At 43.7% G+C, this 23,682-nt stretch overlaps 1 pseudogene across 1 annotated transcript in view; it reads left to right on the top strand.

The window, feature by feature from the left end:
* Positions 1 to 231: 231 nt before the first annotated feature.
* LOC310791439 (E3 ubiquitin-protein ligase TRIM39-like) overlaps positions 232 to 23,682 on the top strand; it is a 42,354-nt pseudogene continuing 18,903 nt past the window's right edge. The window contains exons 1-2 of the transcript in view: positions 232 to 355; positions 14,747 to 15,579. The product of the transcript in view is annotated as an E3 ubiquitin-protein ligase TRIM39-like (transcript). The remainder of the gene's footprint in view (positions 356 to 14,746; positions 15,580 to 23,682) is intronic.

Raw genomic sequence — 23,682 nt, 5'->3', positions numbered from 1 at the left:
TTTTGATTTGAGGCAAGTGATCATTCAAAACCAGATAGATCATCATCCTACAATGTGTTGCATGTAAAACCTGCCGATGGATTAAGTTGGTCATTTATATCTGTGCTTCTGTGCTGATATAAGTGTATAGTGTGTTTTTTGTGTGTGAAATATGTGCAACTGCAGGAAGAGGCGGAGCAACACGGCAGAGACAGGAGTGTTTGAAGGTGACATTACTGAAGTCAACCTGAAAGTAGGCTAACTCAGAGTGACAGCACTGCTGCAGTCGACAAGTCTCTGTCTTTCTCTGGAAAGAATAATAAACTGAAGATCATCAGGCCTTCCTCAACAATACAGCAGTCTTCGACCTACACAGGTGAGTACAGCAGATCATATTTACTGTTTAAACAGGGAGCAGTGACACATAATTGAGTTGTATTCAGACGGGAAATTTCCCTGTTTTCATTTTGCACTGTTAGGAGACATTCACACCACAAGCGTTTTTGGAGCTGCCAGCGTCTTTCTGCAATTTATTCTCTATGTAAGGACGTGCTAAACGTGCTCCTCTTTTAATGAACACACTTGGCGTTTAGCGCTGGTGGCGTCTTTTGTTTTTGGAGGAGCGCTATGCGCGTTTTTAAGTGAAAAAAGTTGAACATTGGGAAAAGCGCGCTGCTTGTCTTTTCCACTCCTACCTTTTCTCCTCCCGAGGGATCCTCAACCTCCACTGCTGCCAGAATTGGCAATAATCTGGCTTTCATGTTGACAGTGAACAACATCAAACAGACAAAACTAGCTGGCTACCGTCCTTGTGGTCATTGTGTTCTGATCTGTACTGCACGCGACTGCAGGGGAAAACAAAATGGAGCACACAAAAAAACAGCTCCGTGCGCTGTGTTTTGTGCACAATGGAAGCGCTCTCAACATGATTTTCATAGCGTTCTGACGGAAAAAAGCGCTTTGGGTGTGAATGACGCCAAATGACGTTTTCAGTGAATCAATAACTTTTATGTTTTCTCAAAATAAATATGGGTAACACTTTACTTGGATATTCTGCCTACAGATAGTCTACAGATTAGTAAGGTTTCAACAGCTTATTAGTTGACATTCAACAATTCATCAATTCAGCTTCGTTTGTAGATGTTTAACAGATGATTTATAGAGTATATGTGACAATTCATGAACAAATCTACATATTTTCATAAATTAGTTGAACTTGAACTATGCACTCAACCTACAGATGTTTTACGAATATTCAACAAACAAGTTGTAAACTATTTAATTAATATTTGTTGAACCTTCTAATTATCAGCGATTCTCAGAATTAATTAGTTGAACATGAGCTATGCACTCAACCTATGCTTTACAAATGTTCAACCACTTATATACGAATACTCAACGAGTTAACCATTTCATTAATATTTGTCGAACAATTATTATTGTCAAATTTAACTGAAAAACTAAAAAACTGTATCCTTATTTTCAGCTAACTCCTTTTCAGTTTACTTTATTAAAGAGAAAGTCTTTCCCATATCTATCAGGCTTTTTAGAAGAGGTCACGGTCAGCTGGCTTCAATACCAATATCATCAATCTGAATCATGTTGTGAAATTCAAAGCCAATTGTTATGGTACAATAGAAATATTTTAATTAAGGATACACCTATGTTTATTGAATCAATGTTTGAAAAAGGAATATTATTTTTGAATGATCTTTTGAATAGTGGGGGTGAAATCGTGTTTTATGATGAGTTCATAGTATATGGCAACGCTTGTGACTCCTTTACATATAATCAACTCTTTGCAGCTATACCCCAGACCTAGAAAAGGAAGCTACTATTAAATACAAAACAAATGGTATGCTGCCCTGACTGACATAAAGGATTTGTATCCTTTATGTCATACAAATCCTTTATGTCAGGATGTATATATTTATGTTATAAATAAGAAATAAATAAATAAGAAAATGTATCAGTTTCATATGTATCTTAAATATGTGCAGCACCGGTAGCCATTCAGTCAAAATAGGAGGATATGTTGGACATGCTGTGCATCCCATGGGACAAAGCTTTTTCTTGCATTTACACAACTACCTTTGAAGTATCCATTAGAATTTTACAATTAAAACTAATCTATAGGTACTTGCCTACTAAAAAGATGCTTAAAAAATTGACCATCCAACAGTGTGATTTGTGTAGATTTTGTGAGGAGGAAGAGGAGAGTTATTTATTATTTATTTTGGTATTGTCCGGAAATTGCATTATTTTGGATTAAAATTGAAGAATGGATCTCTGTTTACAGCACACATTTTTATAGTTATCCTCTAACCATAATGTTTGGGGATTTAAGGGATGATGAAGAAGGAAAAGACCTGAATAATATTGGAACTATATATGATGGGGAAAGCATACAGTATTTAAAGCTACGAAAAGACACCAATTAGATATTGAACGTTTTAAAACATTTCTAAAATTTCAGTGGATTCTTGAAAGGGATATTAATAGAAATAAAAAACAGAATTTAATTTATGAACGTGGGTGGGAAACTTTGAGTCGGGGTGAGGTTTGGAGTTAGGTGGACATAGGCTGAGGAAATGTTTTTTGTATTTCTTTGTTTTGTTTTGTTTTTGGATTCAAACTTTTGTTTACATTAATTTATCCTTTTTTGCTGTACAGCAAAAAAGGATAAATTAATGTAAACAAAAGTTGCTTATACAGTATAAGCAATAACTTTTTCTTGGTATGTATGTTTTTGTCTTTTTCCCTTTCCTGTGTCGGAGTAGTTTGTTTTGGTCATATGTTGTTGGAAAGAAAAAAAAAAAATATATATATATATATATATATATATATATATATATATATATATATATATATATATATATATATATATATATATATTGGTATTGATATAATGTTCGACATATATATATGTCGAACATTCTAATGATCAACTAATGTTCAAGATTATATATACCAATTTTCCACAAAGTTTCAACAGCTTATTAGTGGGGGGATTCAAATGTTTCACTGTGTCTGTGTCACGGTTCAGCCGTGTGGCGCCGCTGAACCTCATCAGCTGTTCCGCTTCACTGGTACCACCAATGGTAGTCACTCTCTTGGCTGCTCCAGACAGTTTACCTGAGTTTTCACTCTCTTGGCTGCTCCATACAGTTTACCTGAGTTTTCACTCTCTTTTCCTGCTCCAGACAGTTTACCTGAGTTTTCACTCTCTTGGCTGCTCCAGACAGTTTACCTGAGTTTTCACTCTCTTGGCTGCTCCAGACAGTTTACCTGAGTTTTCCCAGTGTTTCTTGCACCTGTAGGCTTCCTGTTTCTTCTGTGTTGAAGATTATTCTCCTCTCTGCTGCGCCGCTTCTCTGTCAGCTCATCTGCCTGCTCGGCCTGGGTCACAAACTCCCCGTGGCTTCCAGCTTCTATTATCATTCACATCCCCTTGACCACCATCGCTTTGCAAATAAACCTTTTCATCTCCACTCACCTCATGTATGTGTCTTCCTTTGGGTCCAAGGTAGCGGTAAAAGTCTGTAGCCTATAGATGTTGTCTGTAGATGTTTAACAGATTATCTATAGAGAAATAAGAGTCCATGAACATATTCTCTGGTAGAGTAGATCAGTTGAACTTGAACCACTCACAAACCATGGGGTGTGGCTGATGGACATGATCTCTGTTATACAGATGGAGAGACTCAGGTCCCTGAGAGCCAACTCGCTTAAAAGGTTCTTGACTATTTGGGATCCTTTTTTGGCCTACTTTGATGAGCTTAAGAATGATTAGTGTCTGAGGCTCTCCTGTCTGGTTTCTCGTGGACCCCTTGCATGGGACCCCATGCACAATATCGATTACAGATAAAAGCACCTTATGCGGCTGGTAGCAACATGTAATGTTGAACGTTGATGATGTATGTTTTGTTTTATTTTATTTTATTTCCTGTGTCTGAGCCTGTTTATTTGTCTTGTTAGTGTATTATTATTGTTCTATAAAGATTAAAAACAAAATATTGGAGAAAAAGAAAGAAAAAAAACTCAACAAACCACGTGTGGAGTACTGCCTTGTCCATGTAGTGCATTCATAAAGCCGTTGCTTTTACCACAGAATTTCAACTACATAATGTAAACGTGAAGTTGACCATCACTTGCATAACCACTAAACAACTGTAGATTTTCATCCGGACTCCCCAAGTAAAGTGAAAACTAGCTGATAGTCTACAAATTCACTTACACATAAGTAGATATGGAAGTTGATTATTGCATAACCACTAAACATATGTAGATTTTCATCTGGACTACCCAAGTAAAGTGAAAACTAGTATACAGGCAATATCCATTCCATACTATTCATGACAAATTTGACTGTACAGATGAAGTAGAAGTACAAAGTTGTATTCTTTTTTCTCCACACACACAATTTATAAGGCACATTAGGCAAACTGCCAAACAAGATGGACTGATGGTTTTAATGGATTAAAAAGAATTGTATGAGGCCAGCAACACCTGCCTTAGGCTATTAACACTTACCTGGTTAAACAGCGAGGGGACACATCCTAACGATTAGCCTAGTCCCAGGGCATCACTATACTTTTTAGTTTTGGACAAACCGGGTCGTCCAGCAGAACTCCCACAATGGCCGAAAGCCACGCCACAGCACGGTGCAACAATCAAGTAAGCCGGCGGCGTGGTAGGGCGAAGGGGTGGGATTGGTGGACCTGAAGCATTACTGATTTCCAACTTTGTTGTCGGTAGAGAGCTGGTTTGAGCCCAGACGTGTCCAGATTTTAACCCCGTTTTAACAGTTTTTAACACCAACAACCTGGCTATAGGCAAGTAAAACAACTTGGTTGGGTTTAGGCAACCATAACCCTTTCGTTGCCTAAACCCAACCAAGTTGTTTTGCTTGCCTAGCCTTAACCAAGTTGTTTTGGTTGCAGTTTGACAGTCAGCTCTCATTGAGATCAAAGATTCCTGTGTGCCGACTGTGCGTGCAAAAGGGAATGTTTGCAGCCGTTATATGTTCAAGACAGGCAGTTTGTGGTTTAGACAAGGTTTCCTGTTTGAAAACCTGCTATAGTTACCTGCTCTCATCATGCAACTTGTTTCACCACAGAGGATTAAGGAGAAGGCAGAGAAATACTTCATCATCACTTCATCAATCAATCAATCAAGCAATCAATCAATCAATCAATCCATCAATCAATCAATCAATCAATCAACCAATCTTCACCCACAGGGCCCTTGAAAAAGTCATAACCCCGGGGCCCATGGCTACTTTAATCCGGCCTTGGCTGCGGCACGGCTTTCAGCCATTGTGGGAGTTCTGGACTACCAGCCCTGGTTTAATGCATGGGCTTACAGGGGTAAGCCCCGAGGCTCGGAGGCAAGAAAAAATCGGGGGTGAGGGGGGGGGAGTGTGCACGCGCACTCACATGCGTGCATTACGTGTGAGAAAGATAGATATCTGTCTACAGTGAGCCTGTGCTGCAGTCCAATCAATGTGGAGAATCAAAATGAGCTAAATGTATTTTCCCAGATCTGATGGTTGTAGTTGATTCCCACTTACACTGGTTTTCTGTAGCAAGATTTGTCTTTAAGCTTTTCGGGTGTTTATTATCTGCCCTAGATTTCCTTTAGATTAGACCTTTTCTACACAGATGTAATAATAATGATCCAAAATTATGTGAAATTGCATGTTTGATTGCCTATAATTGAAAAAAATTCAATCTTAATGGGGGAGGACCCAAATACAGTACGTGAAGGGAAAATGCACTATGGCATTATTATATGCAAATTAAGCGTGGGTGATGTTTGTGCTGGTTGGACGGGGCACTTGTTGAGTTGTGATGGTGTCGGGTGGGGGGGGGGGGGGGTGTTGGTGTGGAGGGAAAATGTCTTTCGGCTTGAGGAGAAATTGGTCTGAGGGCAGAGAAGGGTGGCTGGAGCCTTTCTGCAATATCCCTTTAAATATGATGCATTCAATATGTATCATCAATGCATAGGTCCTTGTGATACAAATGAAGATCATAAGCGTGTCCAAGTTTTCTCAGCTGTGGTTTATTCTAAGGCCATGTTCACATTACAGGCAAATCGGATTTGCTGATAAAGTCATTATTCATCATTATCTTGATTGGTTTCCCAAATCTGATTTGGGAGTGTGTCCGCACTGCCACAAATCTGATTCTGAAGTCGGCTCTGTGTGTCCAGACCTAAGCAGCCTATCTGCATGGGTTGCTATGGTTACGACGTGGGCGTCAGTAAATACGTACGTTGGTGACGTGGTTTTCCTGCGCAGAGTTGCGAGTGACTTTCAAATCAGATTTGGTGGATCTGCGTGTCCGCACTGAAGTCACATCAGTCGAAAGCAGATTGGAAACTACCTCCTATGTGGTTTGGGACAAGTGACACAAATCAGACTTGGAGCATCCAGACTCATAAAACCAATCTGGATAAAGTCATTAATAGGTCACTAAAGTTCACAAATCTGATTTGGCCTCCTAGTCTGAACATGGCCTATGTTGCATGAAAGTTACAGTTACAGAAAGTTACAACCTCCCCATTCAGTGATGTTGACTATAGCTTTGTCAGAGCCAAAACAACCAGCCCCATCATTCAGTTTCCCAACCTCCTCCTCCAAGGTCACCTTAACTCCACGACCAGTTTGAGAACATCACCTGTCTCACTCTCGCCCATGAATAGCCAATATCCAAAAATCATACTTCAATATCTGGAACAACATCCTCTCATGAGGTTAAAGCACCCAGGCCTGTGTTTTGGCCCTCATTATCCCATGTTTAACATCCGGCGCTTCCGAGAAACGGCCACCAGTGTGTTCAAAAGTTCAAATCCCTCTACAGGGGGGACGGGTCGCAAAAGTCATAAGGGAGCTGTGATAGAAATGTTGTGATGCCTTATCAGGAAATCAGTCACTCGTTGGAAATGAATATGTCACAGGTTTGTTTCAGGAATCCCCGGGCCACATCAACACAGACACAAGAGGCAGGTAAGTTTACGGTATAAAATGATTTATTACAAAATAATCTAAAAGGGTGTACAAAAACAATAATTAAAACCTGCTACTGGCCAGTCAGTAGTTCTAGATAAAAAGGTGTAAAAAGCCTATTGAGCAGCTAAATGGTTTCTCCCCCTCAGGCACAGTCAATGGGCTGAGGCTGGGGAAAGGGCAAGGTCCCTCCGTGATCCGGTAACTCCGCCCGTGGCTCGCTGCCACCGCTCCGTGCAGTCCTCTGCGTGTACCAAGCCGCCCTCTCGTCGTCCCGTCTGTCCTTCCACGGTCCTCACGGCAGATGGAGGTGGAAACGCCGTCACGCTGAGTGGAGGAGAGCACAGAGGCGCACACACAATCACCGTCCGGCCTGTCAGCAGTCACAACCCATTCATACAGATGTGGATGGCTGGGTTACATTCCTTTTACTTATCGTTTTAGAGCGTATCACAGCACCGTCTCGTCGTCCCGTCTCGTCTGTCCTCCCACGGTCCTCACGGCAGGTGGAGGTGGAGACGCCGTCCCGCTAAGTAGAGAAGAGCACAGAGGCGCACGCACAATCACCGTCCGGCTTGTCGTCAATCAATAACCCATTCATACGGAGGTGAACGGCTGGGCTACGTTCCTTTTACTTATCGTTTTAAAGCGTATCACATCGCCGTCTCCGTTCCTCCAGTGGCTCACTAACCACCCCACTATCGAGCATACCTTGAAGCAGCTTCCTTAGTTCTGGGAAAAGGGAAGGTGGGACTGGCCGATACCGCTCTCGACTTGGTGGGGCTGTGCCGGTGGGGATCTGGTGCTGCACGGCATCTGTGCGGCCATAGTCGTCCTCATGGGCTGCAAACACCTTGCTCCATCTGCGGAGGAGCTGGTCCATTGCTTGTTGTTCTGTCGAGGTCAGCCCTTCACTCTTCAATGAGAATGCTGGATGTTCTCCCTCAGGTGACTGCTGTACGTTTTGAACGTCTACCTCCACGGTCCCCGGCTGGTCAGTGCGAAATACCAGTTCTTTCTCGCCGTGGATGTCACTGGGGAGAACCTGGTACACTACAGCGAGAGGACGACGCTGTGGGACAACAACAGGGAATGGGTTAACATTTTTTATACGAATGGGGACTTTTCCATTTTTCACGACAGCTAATGTTTTGGCTACATGCCATTGCTCCTCATCACTTATACCCTCGATCAGAACACATGAGTGTGTGAATTTGGAGCTTTCCAGTACCTGAGCCCAGAGTATCATCTCACTACAAGCCGGTACCTCCACGGGTTCTTGTCTGGTCAGCCTGGCCACACCCACTTTCCCATCAGGTGGTGACTCCTCTTCTATTTGCCTGCACGTGGTGAAGGCCTTCTCCCAGGTTCCCTTTGCCTCTGGTAGAATGGTGGTGGTGAATGCTGTCATGCCTGGGTGGTCTCCCTGGAACAGAGCCTTCCAACATTGGTTAATCACATTCATTCCCAGAATCCCCTTGTCTGGCCCCAAACACTCATCCTTTACAATTACGACCCCTTTGTCTGAAACTCTTACCCCCCCAATGACAAAGTCTAGGATTGCATAGCCAGTGTACGGAATCTTCAGCCCGTTGGCAGCTTTCAATGTCAACCAGTAGAGGTCGCCCTTGTCTCTTGGATGAATGTGGCCAAACCATTTTCGAAAAAATGTCTCACTGAAGAGTGTTACTTGAGAGCCTGTGTCCAGTATGCAGGGTACCTCCACCCCTTCAACCTCCACCACAACCCCAGGGCATGTCCCCACAATGTCAGGCCGTTGCACCTTTTCCCCACAATCAACATCCCCAGCTACTTGCCCTATAGTAGCTGGGGGTTCTAGTTTAACGCATTCCCTCGTTGAGCATTAGCACCGCAGTAGCGCTGGATATGGCCGGGCTTTCCACAGGCTCTACATATAGGCCTCCCCCGGCTGTCCCACTGAAAGTCCTCACCTGAGCGTGGTCTTTGTTGGTAGCGGCCATGTTCCACTCCACCCCTTGGATAGTCGCGTCTTTCTTGGTGAGGGTTAACCGGCACTGGGGGAGATAGCTGTCTTCGCACCTCATCTACTAAGGTCTTGCTAATTGTAGCTAGATGGTCATGTATCTCCTGCCTCAGTTCAATTTTAACTTCCTCTTTCCATCGATTAAGCTCATGTATGCCTGTCTCTCTGGGGGATGGGGCTACTACCCTGGCAGCTTGGGCCTCACTCTTCCTGTTCTCCTCTCGTTCTAAGGCTTGAGCTTCAGTGCAGGCCTGAGAAAAGTTAAGCTCTGTCTAATCAGGTGCTCCATTTTCCTCTGTACTTTGCCTGGCTTTAGTCCTTTAACAAACTGGTCTCTAGCAGTGGGCTCCACCTGTGCAACCACCTGTGGCTCACTTTCTCTCCACCGAGAAAACAGTTCTCTAAAACGCAGTACATATAGCTCAACACTTTCTTCATCTCTCTGCCTGCACTGAAAGAACTGAACCCTGATATGAGCAAGGGAACAAGGCTGGCCATAAAGTCGTTTTAATTCATTTAAAATGGCTGTAGAGGACCCCCGCTGGTTTGGTTCTAGTAACATCACTTTTCTTTTTGCCACTCCATCTAATCCCCAAAGCAGAAAATCGACTTTTTGCTGGGTGTCTAGGCCCTGTGCCCTCAGCATAGACTCCATTTGTTCCACCCATACTCCAAATTTGACATCGCCCTCTTTTCCTGAAAATTTTGGTATAAAAGGCAAAGCCATGAACCATGGCATGGCCATCGTGGGGGCAACAGCTGGCCCAGCTAAGCCTTCATTCTCTTGCTCAATATCTGACATCTTGCCCTGTGAAGTGTGGTAAGGGGATCCTGCCGACCAACGCCAAATTATGTCACAGGTTTGTTTCAGGAATCCCCGGGCCACATCAACACAGACACAAGAGGCAGGTAAGTTTACGGTATAAAATGATTACAAAATAATCTAAAAGGGTGTACAAAAACAATAATTAAAACCTGCTACTGGCCAGTCAGTAGTTCTAGATAAAAAGGTGTAAAAAGCCTATTGAGCAGCTAAATGGTTTCTCCCCCTCAGGCACAGTCAATGGGCTGAGGCTGGGGAAAGGGCAAGGTCCCTCCGTGATCCGGTAACTCCGCCCGTGGCTCGCTGCCACCGCTCCGTGCAGTCCTCTGCGTGTACCAAGCCGCCCTCTCGTCGTCCCGTCTGTCCTTCCACGGTCCTCACGGCAGATGGAGGTGGAAACGCCGTCACGCTGAGTGGAGGAGAGCACAGAGGCGCACACACAATCACCGTCCGGCCTGTCAGCAGTCACAACCCATTCATACAGATGTGGATGGCTGGGTTACATTCCTTTTACTTATCGTTTTAGAGCGTATCACATCGCCGTCTCCGTTCCTCCAGTGGCTGCTACTGGCTCGGCTCGGCGTTGGTTCTGGTCGCTGCTGCACAGTCGGCCGTGGCGTCTGGTAGAATCCCAGGTAGGTACACGGAAGAGGAAGGGGCTCACAGGTAAGTTCCACCTGCCTTTATAGCAGGTGCAGGCTGGCCGGGGCCAATCAGTGGGAGACAATTAGTGTGTAGGAGGGGGAGTAAGGGGAAAGTGTGTGTGCAATTGTCCATGATTTGTACATGCAAATAAGTCCATGCATTGTCCTTCACTCATAAGAACTATATTCACCGCACTAAACAAGTTTGGCGCATAGTAGAAACAAAGTCACTTGATAAGGCACAGCACACAATAAGATTATATGAAACCGCAAACAATACCGAGTCACACAAAATATTTTGATAAGGCACAGCACACAATCGCATTAAATAATACACAGCACACCACATCTCCCTTGTCACCCCGTGACAAATACAGGAGGATATATTGAATAAAACAGTTCATCTGTACAGACGAGTTGCAACATCCACTGTGAAAATGAAAGCAAAGCCCAGAGCGAAGGTGCTCAGTCGTTTATGAAGTGAACAGCCTCGCCCCCTCCTTCTGACTTCCTCTCAAGCTGGTCACGTGACCCGTTTATCTCAGGCAGCATGGTTCAAAGGATGCAGTTTTTGACAGTCAGCTCTCATTGAGATCAAAGCTTCCTGTCTTAGCTGACTGTGCGTGCAAAAGGGGATGTTTGCAGCCGTTATGTTCAAGACAGGCAGTTTGTGGTTTAGACAAGGTTTCCTGTTTGAAAACATGCTACAGCTTTTTTTTTTTTTTTTTTTTACAATTGATTTAGTCTTTGCATTTACAACTGTAAGGCAATCATCACAAATGTATACAACATCGACAAGCATGAACAGACACATGACAGCACAATCACACATGACAAACAGGGGGAAACTAAAAAATAAAATAAAAAAATAAAATTTAAAATAAATAATAAAAACATACAGTATGGCTAGAGACTTGTTAAAGATAAATAGAGGTCTTTGGCAAAATTGGATTTCAATAATTTCAGGGACTTTATGTAGAGTTGGGTTAGGTAGTTGGGTAGTAGCACATAAAAATGGGTGGAGTTTTTATAAATGTTGCCTTATGAATAAAGTATTTAGCTCAGATTAGTAACACATTGATCATTAGGTCAAATTTTTTGTCTTCTAATATTACACCAAAAACAATACTATTATAATCAAGAACAGGCATTACTGTGGTTTTTCCATTTAACCAATCGATGAATTGTTTCCAGAACAGTTGGGTGTGACTCAGAACATGAAACAAAAAGATGCTCAGTTGTTTCAATATCACCTTTACAGAAAACACACACATTATTTGCTCTCAAAGCCAAATCTCATCCTTAAAACATTTCTGGAAGGGTAGAAGTCATTCATTATTTTGTAGTGAATTTATTTTGTTTTGGGTGGAACTGGATATTTGAAGAAATTTGTTCTCAATTTACATACTGCTGGTTTGTCAAAAAAAACAAAAAAAAACTGCTACAGCTGCCTGCTCTCATGCACATTGTTTCACCAGAGAGGATTAAGGAGAAGGCAGAGAAATACTCCATGATCACATCATCAATCAATCGATCAATCAATCAATCAACCAATCAATAAATCAATAAATCAATCAACCAACCAATCAATCAATCAATCTTCACCCACAGGGCCCTTGAAAAAGTCGTAGCGCCGGGGCCCATGGCTACTTTAATCCAGCCTTGTGGACGACCCGGTATGGCCAAAACTAAAAAGTCTAGTGATGCCCTGGGACTTGGCTAATTGTTAGGATGTGTCCCTTCACTGTTGAAGCCGGTGTGTGAAATTAAGACCTAAGGCAGGTGTTGCTGGCCTCATACCATTTTGTTTTTACTAAAACCATCAGTCCATCTTTTTTGGCAGTGATGACAACTGTCACAATTCTCTTTGCCTAATCTGCCTTAGAAGTTATGTGTGTGGAGAAATACAAATTTTGTACAACTTTGTACTTCTGCTCCATCTGTACAGTTAACGTTTTCATGAATAGTATGGATATAAATAGCTTGTAGACTGTCAACTAGTTTTCACTTTACTTGGGTAGTCCAGATGAAAATCTGCAGATGTTTAGTGGTTATGAAAGAATCCATATCTACTTACCGTATTCACCTTATAAAAGAGACCGTCTGGCTTGAGAGACTAACAGGAAGTGTAAATACAATCGGACGTTCCGATTGTATTTACACTTCCTGTGACACATAATGTGAGTCAAACTAGGTTTGACCAGGTGAGTCAGACTAGTTTGAGCAGGTAAAACATCTGGCGCTTTGAACAGGAAGTCATGATACAATGGGTCAAGTGGGCGGGGCTGCATAAGGTGAATATGGAGGTGAATTTGTAGATCAACTCGTTTTCACTTTACTTGGTTAGTCCAGATGAAAATATACAGATGGTTGTTGTGCAAGTGATGGTCAACTTCACGTTTACATTATGTAGTTGAAATTCTGTGATAAAAGCAACAGGTTTATGAATGCACTAGATGGACAAGGCAGTATGTGGTGGTTTGTTGAGTGAGTGGTTCAAGTTCAACTAATTTATTCAGAGAATACGTTCAGGGACTGTTATTGCTCTATAGATACTCTGTTAAACATCTACAGACTTTTACGGCTAGCTTGGACCCAAAGGAAGACACAGACATGAGGTGAGTGGAGATGAAAAGGTTTATTTGCAAAACGATGGTCAACGGGATGTGAATGATAAGATGGATGGAAGCTGGAAGCCACGGGGAGTTTGTGATCCAGGCCGAGCAGACAGACGGGCTGACAGACAAGTCAGTGGTGCAGCAGAGAGGAGAAGAATCTTCAACACAGAAGTAACAGGAAGCCTACATGCACAAGAAACACTGGGTAAACTCAGGTAAACTGTCTGGAGCAGCCAAGAGAGTGAAAACTCAGGTAAACTGTATGGAGCAGCCAAGAGAGTGAAAACTCAGGTAAACTGTCTGGAGCAGCCAAGAGAGTGAAAACTCAGGTAAACTGTATGGAGCAGCCAAGAGAGTGAAAACTCAGGTAAACTGTTAGCCTGGGTAAACCCATCCCCCACGTGACCTGCTCTCAGGCTTACCCTGCTCTCAGTCACAGTCACAAATCAATCATTGCAGCCGGACTGGTCATTTGGTTCAGCCTCAAAATGGGCTGAGAGATTGAGTAGGCTAAATAAACAATACACATGAGAATTACCGTTAACGTTACAGCATTTAATAGCGTTAATTTTCGTGTACCCGATGCCAGGATATTTCGCCACTTTGTTTTCATCAAGTTCTCTGGATTTGCATACACAAGCTCACAGCGTCCATGTAAATCCTCATCTTTATCATTCTCCCCACCGATCTGCAACACCATGATTCCCACATTAACATTAACAGCTGTTTTCACTTGAATTTCCTCAACGTAGTTGCATAGCCATATAGCTAGTAGCTAGCTCGGGAGCTATGCTTTGGAAAGGCCAAAAGCTAATGGCTAGCAGTGCTGAAGCCGCTGCAGCTGTTATACGTCATTGACAAAGACGCTCTGATTGGCCGATCACGGCAGGACTGATGTTGGCAGTCACGCCGTCACTCATTGGCTGCGATTCTCGAGGGTGTGCGCCTCGTCCCAGAAACCGATTTGAATGGCTCAAGTCCAGACTGTAGTGATTGAGAGCAGGTCTGAGAGCAAGTCACGTGATCGAGGCTGGGTTTACCCAGGCTAGTAAACTGTCTGGAGCAGCCAAGAGAGTGAAAACTCAGGTAAACTGTCTGGAGCAGCCAAGAGAGTGACTACCATTGGTGGTACCAGTGAAGTGGAACAGCTGATGAGGTTCAGTGGTGCCATTGAAGACCGACACGGCTGAACCGTGACACAGACACAGCGAAACAGTTGAATCCCCCCACTAATAAGCCGTTGAAACTTTGTGGAAGATTGGTATATATAATCTTGAACATTAGTTGATCATTAGAATGTTCGACAAATATTGATTAAGTGTTAACTAATTCTTGAATATTCATATATAGGTTGTTGAACATTCGTAAAGCATAGCTCATCTTCAACTAATTAATTCTGAGAATCACTGTTCATCAATTGTCACATATACTATAGATCATCTGTTAAACATCTACAGACAAAGCTGAATTGATGAATTGTTGAATGTCAACTAATAAGCTGTTGAAATGTTACTAATAATCTGTAGACTATCTGTAGGCGGACTATCCAAGTAAAGTGTTACCATGACGGTAGATAATATTACGATAAGTAACTTTGATGTTTTCTCGAAATAAATATGTGTTACAGTATTGTTATTTAACATTTTAACTTTTCGTCTCAATGTCTAGATATGTCAGCTGCCAGCAATCTTCAATCTGAAGATCAGTTTCTGTGCTCCATCTGTCTGGATGTGTTCACTGATCCAGTCTCCACACCATGTGGACACAACTTCTGCAAGAACTGCATCACACAGCACTGGGATGTTAATGTCCTATGCAAGTGTCCCATGTGTATTAAGCTTTTCGACAAAAGACCTGAGCTACAGGTCAATACTTTCATATCTGAGATGGTTGCTCAGTTCAGGAAACAGATGGAGAAGCTGCTTGAGGCTGAGCTGAAGAGGGTCCAGCAGTATGCAGTGGATGTGACTCTGGATCCTGATACAGCACACGCCACGCTCATCCTGTCTGATGATGGGAAACAAGTACATCATGGTGATGTAACGAAGAATCTCCCAGACAACCCAGTGAGATTTTCTTATGTTGCCAGTGTCTTAGCAAAGCAGAGCTTCTCTTCAGGGAAGTTTTACTATGAGGTTCAGGTTAAAGGGAAGCCTAAGTGGGATGTAGGAGTGGCCAGATGGCCGATCAACAGGAAGGGAAACATCGAACTGAGCCCTAAGAGTGGCTTCTGGTCTATAGCGTTGAGAAATGGGAATGAGTACGAAGCTCTTGCTGGCCCTGATGTCCTCCTCTCTCTGAAGATGAAGCCTCAGAAGGTGGGGGTGTTTGTGGATTATGAGGAGGGTCTGGTCTCCTTTTATGATGTAGATGCTGCAGCTCTTATCTACTCCTTTACTGGCTGCAGCTTCACTGAGAAGCTCTACCCATACTTCTGTCCCTGTTTTAATGATGGTGGTAAAAACTCTGCCCCTCTGATCATCTCTCCTGTCAATCACACAGATTAGACTAATCATCAAATGTACACATGTTTTGTTTTGTCAGGTAATTGACTTGTCTTAGATACATTTGTTCTTTCAACAGAGCTCTCCACTGAGAGGAAGATTATACAAACTCCCTGTCTGTGGGGGAAAAACTACTAATGTATCTTGTCTTCTATAATGCCTTTCTTCTCCTTGGCAAAATGATTTAGTTTCATCATGAGAGAGAAAAAACAGTGCAGCTAAAGAAATGTTAAACTCCACATTCTGGTTAATATGGTAAATTCTGTACTTTGTTTATATCCTGTTTTTCTTTTATGTGTGATATATACTTGTTGCAGCAAACACGGGGAATCATAAAACATCATTGAATCTAATCACTATTGCAGGAGTGTGAAAATTACAAATGTTCTTGTTTCATTCATTGTAACATGTCCAGGGTATGAACTAAAAGGTGATTACTCTCATAGCAGTGTATATATATACTGAGCATTTTAATATTACACAATTACTAAAGAGCATTTGATTGAAAAATAAGATTCTGCAATTTACTGTACTGTGTGTTTATTGAAATAAATAAAACCCAATAGAAAGAGCTTGTATGGTTACATTACTGTTATCTTCCTGCATAAGCTACTTAATTTATTTGATGTTTGACTACTATGCACTTTACCGAGTGCCCTCTAGTCTGCTCTGTATTTTTTTCAGATTTTTCCCCATTTTCTCCCTAATTATACTTGGCCAATTTATCCACATGCTGCCCTATTGGCTGCCCCGGTCACTGCTCCACCCTCTGCCGATCTGGGAAGAGCCGAGACTAGCACCATGCTTCCTCCGACACATGCGCAGTAGCCAGCTGCTTCTTTTCACCTGACAGGGACAGCTTCACCGGTAGGACGTAGCACATGGGAGAATCACGCTATTCCCACCAGTTCCCTTCCACCCCGACCAGGCGCCCCGACTGACCAGCTAGTGCAGCGACCAGGACTAGTTTGCTCTGTATTGACTGCTATTCCACAGTGCAAACTTCATGAGAAATCTCACTGAATTATTGTTGTTGTTGTTGCACATGAAGCTATTTACACAAGGACGTTTTCTAGCTCCCCTTCTGTTTGTTTATATGCTGCCCATAATATCACCAGAGAACACAATGTCAGCTTTAGCTGTATATCTGCAATCAATCAATGTATGAACAACACTGAACAACACTTTTCTCCAACTAAATGAGGATAAGACAGAGATTCTCTTAGTTGGCTCCTGTCAATCTGATGCCCCACACATGTCTCTCTCTCAATCCTCTCAATCATCTGCCACGCCCCTTTTCGCTTCCCTGGGATAATGATTGACAGCTTGTGGGCGGCCATCTCAGCCAGGTCTGAACCAATCACAGCCCAAACATTCTACACCCGCGTGAAGGCTAGCCAAGGTTCAAGGTTCAAGGTTGTCTTTATTTGTCTCCCTTGGGAGAAATTTGTCTTTGAGACAGGGCCACAGCTGCATACATAGAAACATTTTACAAAAAAAACACCAAGAACCAAAAACATTGCATAATACACCATTGCACATACCCCTGTGATAAAGTGTAGTCGCAGACTGTAGTTCAATCATGGAAGACCAAATAAGGCATTAATAGAGCACCCCATGCTGTCATAACCCTCAGCCCAAATGACATCAGTTATGACATCATAAATGACATCATAAATGACATCAGTTATGACATCATAAATGCCCTTCTCCCAAATGACATCAGTTGTGACATCATAGATGACATCAGTTATGACATCATAAATGCCCTTCTCCTGGTACTATATAAAGCCCCCATCACCACAGCTTAAATCACACTTGTGCAGTCATCACTCACCTTGTGTCAGCATCACGCATTCATCCAGCATCTCCAGAGCAAAAAGCTTCATCCCACCACCTCCCCAGATCACCACCAATGTCATGACTCCTGTTGGAAACAAATCCCCTTAGGGGGGATGTCCTATCTCATACAGCACTGACGCCCCTCTCTCATAAGCAAGAGGAGCGTCACATCATGGAGTCATACGCTCTATTAATGCCTTATTTGGTCTTCCATGATTGAACTACAGTCTGCGACTACACTTCAATCATGAGAGACTCGTAATATAATTTTAACAAACTTTATTGAATCAGAATAGACAGTTTGAGTATGGCGTATGACTCCATGATGTGACGCTCCTCTTGCTTATGAGAGAGGGGCGTCAGTGCTGTATGAGATAGGACATCCCCCAAAGGAATTTAAAGTTATTTCAGGAACTGGGAGAGTGAAAACGGGGGTCATGGAGCTCGCCTGGGGTATGCTTTAGTCAGGTCGTGGGCTGACGGGGGGAGAATTTAGGCATGTCGGGAGATGAGGGGCTGACCGGGGTTTTTTAAGGCAAAGCGGGGTTGCAAGGGCGTGGATGTGGATAGCCCGGGCATGGGCGCATTGATGAGGAAAAGGAGAGTTTGATCACCACCAACGAAGTGCTTGTTGCCTCTTTAGTCATGGAAGGAGGGATCTTTGGGCTGATAATATGGTGTCTTGCTCTGGTCGAATGAAAGATGCATAGGCGGATGAGGACCAGCGCCCCAGTTGTTGAAGGGAGGCGGAGGACGCCCCCTGCATGGCTGCTGATGTGGCTGCTCCGATCCTGAAGGAGTGACTGGAATAGTTCTCTGCAGGGATGTTGCATTTCTGGAGTGTGGTCTTGAAGTGAAGGATGAACCAGGATCCTGTCATGTGATGATGGGGAGAGATGAGGAAAAGGGGGCCAAGGGCTGATTGAGGTTTATGCAAATGCCGGAATGATGGGTTATGCAGATCGTCGGGACATTGGCTGACTTGTCAGGACGTGGGCTGACTGAAGTTTAAGCAGGATGCAGGGATAATGGGTTGAGCAAGTTGTCAGGATGTGGACTGACTTCTCGGGACGTGGGCTGACAGGTTTAAGCAGAATGCAGAGATAATGGGTTGAGCAAATTGTCAGGACGGGGGCTGACTTGTCAGGACATGGGCTGACTGATGTTTAAGCAGAATGCAGGGATGATGGGTTGTGCAAATTGTCAGGACGTGGGCTGACTGAGGTTAAGCAATGGCAAGGACACTTATGGGGTTATATGCAAATTGCCCGGGCATGGGCACCAAACGGGGATTGGGAGAGAAGACCGCCACCAACGAAATGCATTAATACTTCCTACCAATCATGGAAGGAGGCATCTTTGGGCTGATGATATAGCAGCTTGCTCTGGATGGATGTAGGACGCATGGCTGATGAGGACAGCAGCCCAGTTGTTGAAGGGAGGACCCCCCCGGGAGGGGACCACCCCCCCCGGGGGGGATGTCCTATCTCATACAGCACTGACGCCCCTCTCTCATAAGCAAGAGGAGCGTCACATCATGGAGTCATACGCCATACTCAAACTGTCTATTCTGATTCAATAAAGTTTGTTAAAATTATATTACGAGTCTCTCATGATTGAAGTGCATCTAGTCACTTCTAGTTAATGTCATTGATCATTTTGATTGACAGAGGAACGAATGAGTGTTTATATCTATTATATTTGCACCGCAGGATCCTATATCTCCTGCCAGATTGCAGTAGTTCGTACTCTGGGTTCAGTACATGCGAGGGGTCGGATAAGATATTCCGAGCTTGTCTTATCACTGCCTGCTCAAAAATGGCTTGGGGGGTGATCGGGGGGGTGGACATGATCTTCCCAGCCATTTTTGCTAGCCTAGCAATTTGAGATTTGTATTTAACAGTCAGGTTGCCAAACCAGCTGGAAATACCATATCTCAGGATGGATTCTATACTAGCCCTGTAGAAAATCAACATAATATTCACACTGACTCCAAAAAGCCTGAGTCTTCGAAGAAAGTGTAGACGCTGATGTATCTTTGCGCAGAAGGTTGTAACATGCGTGTGCCAGCTCAAATCCTGATCAATCTGCACTCCTAGATATTTATAGGAGGAGACCTGTTTGATGTTATGGTTGTGTCGTGTGAACACTGATCATAGTGTGGTCTCCTATGGACCTGGGGTCTTCGATGACCTCCTCTGTTTTGTTTACTTTTTTTTTAATTATGCTGATCGATCGCACCATTCTATGAACCTGTCCACTCCAGATGTATGGCTGAGGATGTTAGAATCGCTCGTGAGCAGACTAAGTATCCCGGTGTCGTCTGAAAATTGAATTACGAACTGATTGGGATGTGATGTGAGCTGACACAGTCGTCTGTATACAAAGTAAACAGAAAGGAGGAACTGACTGTTCCTTGGGGCACCCCTGTACTACATAGTGTCTCCTCAGAGACCAGAGAGTTGAATCTCACCCTCTGTGGTCTCCTGGAAAGAAAGGAAAAATACTATTTGATTATAAAGGGGTTCACATTTAACTGAGCTAATTTACGCAACAGGATTGTCTTAATTGTAAGATTGTCTGGATTGCATTAAAGGCCGAGCTAAAGTCAATAAAAAGCAGTCTGGCGTATGCTACAGTACTTTCCAGGTGTTTCAGAATGAAATGTGCTACTGTAGAGATTGCATCGCACGTACTGCGATTTTTTGAATAGGCAAATTGATACTGGTCTAGTCGAGGTCCTACCTCTTTTCGGAGTGCCTCCGTCAAAATCCTCTCCAGTGATTTTACTACATTTGATGTTATAGCCACAGCCAGGCCTATAATCGTTATTCTCAAGTCGACATGTTTTTTTTCAGGACTGGGACTATCACTGACTTTTTCCAGCGCTCCGGCACTGTATGTGAATCTAACGATAGCTGGAAACGGGGCTAATTCCTCAGCACATGTTTTTAACAGAGACGCGTGCATTCCATCTGGTCCCGTCGCCTTGTTGGCCTGTATGGTTTTAAACACTTTACAGACAGTGTCCAGATCTATTAGCATCCTGTCATTATTAGCATTACAATTCAGTTCACTAATTACATCACAGCATCCCTGAGAAGTGTCAGATTCAAAACGCATAAAGAAATTATTTAGCTCATTCGCCCTGGCACTCTCATCTAGAGCAATAATGGGCTTTCTCTCAGGCTTCATATTGGTCATCTCCCTGATAGAGTCCCAGAGTCTCTTGGTGTTCCAGTTGACTAAGTCCTGCTCCGCACGCTCTTTATGATTGATTGATTGATTGATATTTTTTATTTAAGTGTCATGCACCTTTGGGTGCCCAGCCCATATGGGCTTACAAGACACTATATCATAATTACAATCACCAAGATGGCCACACAACAAATCATAATATACCTTTGTACAGAATCAAGAAAAGAAAAGAAAAGAAAGGGCATTTCACTGAGACATTCACTTTCCAGAAGCAATTATACTGGGTACAATGTTCCCTGTCTTAGTCGCCAGGCATTTTCTATAAATCTGGCTAAAATAAAAATTTCCTTATCAAAAAGCCAACTCAACATATGACCTTCTGACAGCCAAAACAAATCGGGATTCTTCAACTGGATTTTCTCAAATAAAGGATTTCTCAAATCATTGTATATGGGACAATGAAACACCAAATGAAATTCATTCTCCACAACACCAAGATCTCAAAAAACACACAAACGCAACTCTTCAGGAACACATGTATATCTACCTACCTCAATTGCCAGTGGTAGGGTAGCAGTTCTTAACTGAGCACATAGGGACGTCTGTCCTCTTTTTAGATTTGACATTATATATGGTTCAGTATACTTCCTTCTGGATTCTTTCAGTTGTTTATTCAGTTCTTTTTGTGCAGCCTTCAAAGCTGCCGTGTCTCCTGATCTGAAGGCATCTGTTTTCCTATGTATGCACTCCTTGATTTCATTTGTGAGGTATGCTCAATTATTCGGATACTTTGTTATAGTTTTCTGTGGTACTATCAGATCAACACAGAAGGAAATTTAAGCAGTAATAGACTCAGTGGCAGTGTTAATGTCTGCATCCTCAAAGAAAATGTCCCAGTCAGTACACACGAAGCATCCTTTTAGCTCCTCAGTTGCGTCCCTGGACCACACATGCACTGTCTTTTTCACCGGTTTACTGGATTTACATACTGACCGGTATGTCGGGAGGAGATGTACAGTTTCATGGTCGGAGGTGCCGAGTGGAGGCCTAGCCCTGGCTGTGTAGGCCCCCCTGATGTTCCCATAACATTTATCTAAAATGTTATCCTTCCTCGTACTACACCTGACATACTGTCAGTTCAATCATGAGAGGCCAGTTGGTAGGATTTAACAAACTTTATTTAGCAATCGGCGTGCATGGCAAATACTTTGGCGCATGACTCCATTAGCCAGTGGCGCTGCTCTTGAGGCAAGAGGAGGGCATCTGCATAGGCTAGGAGATCCCCCCCCCCCCCCCCAGGAGTCACGACTCGTTGGTGGCGGACTGGGGAGGTGGGTGGGCAAAACAACGCTTCGGAGGACGGCTTCAGGGGAGATTGCCTGCCGTGAAGCTAGCTGCTGTTATGATCGGCCAGAGAGAGAGAGGTGACGTAGAACCCTTGCTATATATATGAGAATTAACTGACGTCATATCTGACGTCATTACGGACGTCATACTAAGACTTGGACTGACCACGTCATACTAGAACTTGACTGACGTCAGGGGTGATCGGATTAGATTATGCACGAATGGCCTTCTGCTTGAAATATGGTCTAGAGACCTCACTTCAATCATGAGAGGCCAGTTGGTAGGATTTAACAAACTTTATTTAGCAATCGGCGTGCATGGCAAATACTTTGGCGCATGACTCCATTAGCCAGTGGCGCTGCTCTTGAGGCAAGAGGAGGGCATCTGCATAGGCTAGGAGATCCCCCAAAAGGAAGATCTGATTACCGGAGGTTAATTGAGATCTGCGGGCACCGGTAGTTGATTGTACTTTTCTGGCCTTCGACCTTTTTAGCGACTTACAGCTATTTGCGGCTGGCGCTCCCAACTCGGTCGGGCACCTCGCGATAGCGCTTCCCAGCTTGGCTCACCTGGCCGCCTTGGCGCTTCGCGATTGTACTTTTCCGGCCTTCGACCTTTTTAGCGACTTACAAGCTATTTGCGGCTGGCGCTCCCAACTCGGTCGGGCCTTCGATCTTGGTACGTACTTTTCCTGCCTTCGACCTTTTTAGCGACTTACAAGCTATTTGCGGCTGGCGCTCCCAACTCGGTCGGGCCTTCGATCTTGGTACGTACTTTTCCTGCCTCCGACCTTTTTTGGCGACTTACAAGCTATTTGCGGCTGGTGCTCCCAACTCGGTCGGGCACCTCGCGATAGCGCTTCCCAGCTTGGCTCACCTGGCCGCCTTGGCGCTTCGCGATTGTACTTTTCCGGCCTTCGACCTTTTTAGTAACTTACCAGAGTTGGGGGTACAGTTCGCTCGCAGAGCTTTTCTGTACGGAGGTGCAAAGTCTACGTTGAAACGTAGACAATCGCGGCCTCTCATTGGCTCAGATGTCTACGTTCATGTACAACGTAGACAATCTCGGCCTCTCATTGGCTCAGATGTCTACGTTCATGTAGACATCTGAGCAAATCCGAGAGCCATATAACGTAGACTCTCCTCTCATTGGTTCTGGCCTGCTCCCCCCCAGTCGCCCCACCCACCCTCAACAAAGAAACTGTTTTTCAGAGCCGCCATTTTTCTGCCGTGGAAAGTCACAGTCTGTTGGATTGTGTTGGATTGTCTTATTTCGCCTTATTCAGAGAATTTCTCCGCGCTAAGAGGTAAGAGCTGGATTTTATATCTAATTATGCGATAAAAGCGAGTCTTGTTGAGAGGAAAAACGTAACGTAACGTTATTTGCAGGGCGAAACTCTGTTCGCCAAACTCTATTAAAATACATGCCGTTTTCGCCGAGCCTCAAAAGGGCGAGGACAGCCCGGGTTTTATGTTGTAATAGTTATTGTATGTGTATTAAATGTATGCCGAATTGATTGGTGTTGCCGTGCCATCCATTTCATATGCTTAAAATAACCCAACTATGCCGCTGCTGCGTTAAGGCCGCCGCTGGGCTGTGTGGAGAATTTAACGTTAACCGACTGTATCGTGTTGACTTGCAGATAACGTTACCTGTTATAGTAAACATGAATTACATATTTCTAGCTGTGCTGTCTGTAACTGCCTAATGCTC

This window comes from Poromitra crassiceps (genome assembly GCF_964638095.1).
Source record: "Poromitra crassiceps genome assembly, chromosome: 16".
NCBI lineage: Eukaryota > Metazoa > Chordata > Actinopteri > Beryciformes > Melamphaidae > Poromitra > Poromitra crassiceps.
This window is presented reverse-complemented; position numbering and strand designations above follow the sequence as displayed.